The 7,150-nt window shown below is 25.3% G+C and overlaps 1 long non-coding RNA gene across 1 annotated transcript; it reads right to left on the reverse strand.

Annotated features, from left to right (window-relative positions):
- Positions 1 to 4,214: 4,214 nt before the first annotated feature.
- LOC121916694 lies at positions 4,215 to 5,569 on the reverse strand. The gene is made up of 2 exons (XR_006100900.1): positions 5,399 to 5,569; positions 4,215 to 4,545 (listed from the first exon to the last, which is right to left on the reverse strand). It is a non-coding gene; the product is annotated as an uncharacterized LOC121916694 (long non-coding RNA).
- Positions 5,570 to 7,150: the final 1,581 nt, after the last annotated feature.

The raw sequence follows: 7,150 nt of genomic DNA on the forward strand, positions 1-7,150 counted from the left end.
GGAGCCAGATGCCTTTTGGGAAGGGCTCAACATATAATATATATATATAATATATATATTATATATTTATTATATAAAGTGTATGTGCCTAATAAAAATATTTAAAAATAAAATAAAATAGTTAAAGAAATAAAATACCATCCAATAAGTTCCAGTCTAATAAATAATATTTAATAAATAATAAAATAAATTATTTAAAAATAAAATAATGAAAACAATAAATAAATAAAAATGTTTAAAAATAAATAAATAAATAAATAACATCCAATAAGGCCCAGCCTAATAAATTATAAATAATAATTTAGTAAAAAATAAAATAAAATAGTTAAATAAATAAATAACATCCACTAAGGTCCAGTCTGATAAATAATATGTAATAAAATAAATTATTTAAAAATAAAAAAACAATAAATAAATAAATAAATAAATAAAATAGTTAAATAAAGAAAGAAATAATATCCCAGCATCCTATTAATCCTTAAGAAAGAAAGAAATAATGGTCAAGGGAAGCATGGTCCAATGGGCGGAGGATCTGCAAGGAAGCATCCCATTAAAACAATGGGAAGTCAAGGTGGAATAAATACACAATCTGTTTAGGCATTAAAGGAAACCGTTCCAAGATGCAAAGAGGACCCATTGAAGCCTATTAAGAGATGGACATCCCTGAGATTGAACTGAGACTGATAACAGGTGAGAAGCCTATATATAAATGCAAAGGAACCGATGGGCAATTTATAGCTGTATTTCTTTGTTTGTATTGTATGATTTTTTTGTATGTGTATGTATTATTGTCTTTAATAAACTGTAAAAAATTTATAAAATAAAAAATAATGTTTTAGAAATATTAAATATTAATATATTTGTTAAATTATTATATTTAATTTAAATATAAAAATAAATAAAATAGTAAATATTAAATAAAAATAATTAATAGTATTTTTCCTGATGAAGAGTCCTATACATTTTTTTTGAAAAACTGAGTTAAATATTTTTAGCAATATTAAATATATAATTTATTAAATAATTTAATATAACATTAAACATAAATAAAATAGTAAATATTAAAGAAAAATAATTAATGGTATTTTTTGTATCTTTCCTGATGACCTTAACAGTTTTTGAAAAATTGCATTAAATGTTTTTTAAAAAATATTAAATATTAATAAAATATTTTATAATTATAACATTTAATATAATATTAAACATAAAAATAAAAGTAAATATCAAATAAAAACAATTAATAGGATTTTTGTATTTTTCCTGTCCTATATAGTTTTTGAAAAATTGCATTAAATGTTTTTTTAAATATTAAATATTAATATATTTTATAATTTATTAAAACATTTAATATTAAATATAAAAATAAAGAAAATAGTAAATATTAAATAAAATATATAGGATTTTTGTATTTTTCCTGAAGTCCTATAGTTTTTGAAAAATTGCATTAAATATTTTTTAGAAATAGTTTTAAGTTCGATCCAAAAATGTTCTTATTAAATAGGATTTCAGTTTGTAAATTAGAAAATATGCATGGGAAACTGTTATATGATTTCAGCCGCCAGAATGATCTACGCTTCTCACTGGAAAGGGGCAGCTCAGCCCACATGGAGGGATTGGATTGTGAAACTCTTGGACTTCATGGAAATGGACAAGCTTACTTGTTTTGTTAAAAATCTCGACTGGGAAAAGACCAAAAATATATGGAACCCCATAGTTGCATTTATTAAAACTGAAGATATTACCTCCAAATTTATTTGGTAATTTTGTAATTTTTTAAAGCTTAAATACAATGTAAACCTTATGGTTGTGAGGCTAAGGATTAAACACGAAATATATACATAAGGAAAAAACAAATCAAGTCAATGATTGTTTCTCCTTCTTTAATTAAAGAAAGAAGGAGATTTTAATTAGGCAAGGAGTGAAAGTAATTTTTGGATAATACAGTACTGAAAGTATTAATGGTGATATACTGGCTCAATAGGGTCCCAATGCTTCTCTAGGACGTTTCCCTTTTTTTGTTGGTGTGGTCTTACAGAGTTATTGGAATTGGGTTTTTTTTATTTGTAGGTGTTGATAATGGTAATATGGATGTATTATGTATTATGTATATGAGTATGTATGTTGATATATGTTGTATGTTTTTTTCTTTTATATGTTTTTTAAACATATAAAAGTATTATTAAAAATAAAATATTTTTAGAAATATTATAAAATTTAATATAACATTAAATATAAAAATAAAAACAATATTAAGTAAAATAATAGTATTTTTGCATTTGAAGAATAGTCCAGTGTAGCTTTTGAAGCTTGCCTTTAATATTTTTTGTATTTTTCCTAATGAGGAGCCTTATGTAGTTTTTGAGGAAAAATGCAAAAAATACCATTATTTTTTAGTTAACATTTATTATTTTTTAAAAATATTAATATTATATGAAATTATATATTCATTGATAAAGTATTAATATTTAATATTTGCAAAAATATTGAATATGCTACATGCTATGCTATAATTTTATTTAATATTTATTATTTTATTTATCATTATATTTATATTAAATTATAAAAAATTATAAAATTATTTTTAATATTTAAGATGTTTATTTATTATTACTATACAATACAACTCATTCTTTTAATATTTATGATCATATTCAATAAATTATATAATAAAATAGTACATTAATATTATTTCTATAACTCTATAGTTCTATGGAAAAGTCCACTATCTTTTGCCTTGTGCTTCCACCTTGTGGCTGACTTCAGGTACTGGAAACTGAAACCGTTTCCTACCTTTTTCTATTATTGGCTTAGTTCTTAGGCACATCTATTTTATTTATTATTATATTTAATATTATATTCTAATTGATGGGTGCAACATAAATTTATTGGAACATATATATATGCAGTAAAAATATTATGCCAGCTCCTTTTCCCATTCCAAGGGAGAAATAAAATATAGGAATAATGCAAGAATTATTGGAGTATATATTAGGATAAATATGAATGCAATAAACTATGTGAGCCCCTTTTCTCATTTCCATTCCTTATTGATTTGCTTATTATATTTGGTTATTTCTATTATTTGTTATTAAACATTCGCTTCCTGCATTATTTGGTTATTACTATTATTACTATATTTGGTTATCTGTATTACTGATTATATAATGTATAATAATAATAATTTATTATTATATTATAATTCTCATTATAATTATATTTCTATAATTAATATTATATTAAAATTATAATAATATATAATTATATTTTTATATAATTCATATTATATTATGATTCACTTTATAATTATTTATATAATAATTTATATGCCATATTGATCCTGCAGGGAATAATAATAATAATTATAATAATAATATATAATAGTATTATTATACATTATTATATTAATTTTATGATTATTATTAAATTATATATAACTAATATAAAATATATGTAATAATTTATTATTATTCTAATTAATATATTATTATTATATAAATTATGATATAGAACAATTTATTATTATTCTAATCAATATAATAATATTATAAAATATAACTATTATTCTAATTAATATTATAATAATAATAATATATAATACTAATATAAAATGTGCTATATAACTATTATTCTAATATAATTATTATATTATAATATTATAATATATAATAATACTAATATAAATGTCATAAAGAACAATTTATTATTATTCTAATATAATATTATAATAATATAATATATAATACTAATATAAAATGTCATAAAGAACAATTTATTATTCTAATATATTCTAATTAATAATATATAATAATAATAATATAAAATATGTCACATAGAACAATTTATTCTAATATAATGAATATTATAATATATAATATAAATTATAAAGAACAATTTATTATTCTGATTAATATAATTAATATTATAATAATATAATATATTAATTATTATATAGAACAATTAATCAAATATATTATAATTAATATTATAATAAAATACATATAATTTTATTATATTATTATTATTATTATTATTATTATTATTATTATTAGGTTATTTCTACTGTATGTGCTTCTTCTACAGGGTTCCCTCCCAGACTTTTGCTAGGCTTGGTTTGGAGAAAACGAGGATCCGTTGAGGAAAGCGGTGGTGAATTGCTCCATTTCCACGACGCCGACGGACTCTTCGCCCGCGTAAATAAAGCACAAAACAATGCGTTTTTAACTCCTCAGCGCTGAGAGTATTGATCGTTTATTGGTTCGGGAAGCTAGCAGGACCGGAAGGGGACGCAAAAAGATGACCGCGCAGGACGGAGCGGCACTGTTTTTGCGGTGGCAGTGCGCGTCTCATGTTCAGATCACTAGAGGAGACGAGGCAATGGCTTGCGGAGGGGGAAATGGTCCCATTAAAAGGAGGGAGCAAAGAGACAGAGAAAGAGAGGGATGCAGAGGGGAACGGAGGACAATGGGTCTTTCAGTTCTTCAGGATGGTTTCGTATGCCTGGAAGACGTGTTGCGCGACTTCTGGGGCGCGACACTTCAAGGAAAGCTAGAACGGAAAAGGGGAAAGGAGGAGAGGAAGTCACTAAAAAGGCAAGGATTTATATCCCTTAAATAAATATTAATATATATATTAATTAAAACATTAATACATTTTTATATATTATTAAATAAATATATTACAGTATATGTTGATAAATATAAAACATATATATGTATTAATTACATATATATATATATATTATTTTATATTTTAAATATATATTATTTTATATTTTAAATGTATATATTCTATTAGTAATTAAATGCAGGGATTTTTTTCTTATCTGTCTATATTATATATTATATAATTATATTATATTATAAATTATGTAACATAATTATATTATATTATATAATTATATTATATTATAAATTATGTAACATAATTATATTATATTATGAATTATATTATATTATATATTAATCTATATATATTAATATATATATTAATATAATATCTTAATAAATATATCCCAGTATCCAGCACATCCTGTCCAATAATAAAATAATAAAAATTTAAAAATAAAATAAAATAAAAATAGTACAAATAAATAAATAATTTAATGAGATATATATATATAATTAATTTACATTATATTAATATATATTATAATATCATATATATTATATATATTATAAAATAAATAAATAACATCCAATAAACTGCAGCCTTGCTGCAAATCCCAGTATCCAGCACCACCCTGAAGTCCAATAAATAATATTTAATAAATAATAAATTAATTACAAATAAATTAAACATAAATTAATTAAAAATTAAAAGAAATAACATCCAATAAAGTCCAGTCTCGCTGCAAATCCCAGCATCCTAAAAGATCCTAATAGCAAGGGGCCGAGGGTACCGTGAAATGGGGGTTCCCCGGCTGGATGCGCAGTTCGGCCAAAACCCAGATGCCGTTGGTGAGCTTGAGGGACTGGTAGAGCATGTCCTGGCCCTCCACGTTCCGCTTGGCGATCGTGAAGATGTGGCTGCCCTGCAGCTTGCTGCTCACGCCGTCTGGATAGGGGCACCATTAATAATTAATAATAATAAGAAGAAGAAGAAGAAGAAGAAGAATTTATTCCTGGTCTTAGGATCAGAAGTGTTTTGGAATATAATATAATGAATATGATATAATAATATATATAATATAATAATTTAATTATAATAAAATAATAAAATAATAATAATATAAAAATATAATTAATGTAATATAAATATAATAATAATATTAATATAATTAAAAGAATAAAATAATATAATGAAAATAATAATTTCATGAACAGGATATAATATAATGATATATTAGTATGTGAGTGTATTGTTAGTTAGTTTGAAGGATATGATTTTAGGGGTTAAATTGGATGAGTCATGATTATATGATGGTATATTTAGATTATGTGTGTTGTAATATATGGAGTGAGGAACGGTGATTGTAAATTAATTGGATTATGTCGTTTGAGTTTAGTTAGGTTAGGTGATGTGATGTTTATGGTTAAAATGGTTGTCCATGATAGAGTTTTGGATTATTAGATACAGATATAATGAATTATACGGTTAATGAAATTGGGTATTTTCATTATATTATGGTTAGGCTTTTTTATATAATATGAGAGTATAGTATAGTTACGTTAATAAGGTTGTATAGTATTATGATTTTATTCTTTTCCTTTTCCTTCGTCTCTTCTCTCTCTCTTCTACTCCTCTTCCATTCTCTGCTCTTCCCCCACCTTTCTGCTCTCCGCCCCAGGACCTACGCATATACTTCTTCTATCTCTTTCTCTTCTTCAATTCTTCATTCTTCTTCTTCCTTCTTCCTGCGTGCCCTACTCCCACGCCGGCTTTCGCCTCCCCGCTGGCCCGGGCCTCCCCTCTCCCCTCGCGCCCAGCGTCACGTTTCGGTCCCAGCCCTTGCTCTCCACCGTCCCGCCCTCTCCCCCCCGAGCATCTGGGTTTTTTCCGGCCGCTGCGCATCCCGCCGGGTAAACCCCCCTTTCATTCCCTGGTCCCCTTCTGGCCCCATTTCGTGCTATCACTCAGGGGTCTTTTCTCTTCTTGGTGCTGAGGTTTGCAAGCGAGCCTTTGGACTTTATTGGATGGGTTCTTTTTTCCTTGTTAATTTATGTTCCTGTTCTTTTTCATTTATTTTGTCCTTAATTTTATTATTTATTCACTCGTTGTATTTATTTTGTGACGTTTCCGGGTTAGTGGTGCTGTGATACTGGGCTGTTCGCGCAGTGCTTGCAGTGTTCGTTGGAATGGTTATTTTAGTTTATTTCGTTTTCTCATAATCTCCATTCTCTGAGCTCTTCGCCCTCTTTCCTATTCTGGTCACTTACTTCTCTATATCTTCTCGCTTCACTTATTTCTGTTATTTGTACGATTTTATTTTATTGTTATTTTTAACCTTTTATATTATTTTATATTTTGGACAGAAGATGTGCTGGGATACTGGGATGATATTTATTTAGATATTATATTAATATATCTCTTAAGATATATAGAGTAATTAGATCTATATAGTATAATATTAATGTCATGTGTATTTTGTAAGTATATATGTATATGTTCCAATACCTTTTCGCATCTAGGTCTCCTGTGCTATCCGTATAAT

Source organism: Sceloporus undulatus, chromosome 10, assembly GCF_019175285.1.
Source record: "Sceloporus undulatus isolate JIND9_A2432 ecotype Alabama chromosome 10, SceUnd_v1.1, whole genome shotgun sequence".
Lineage (NCBI taxonomy): Eukaryota > Metazoa > Chordata > Lepidosauria > Squamata > Phrynosomatidae > Sceloporus > Sceloporus undulatus.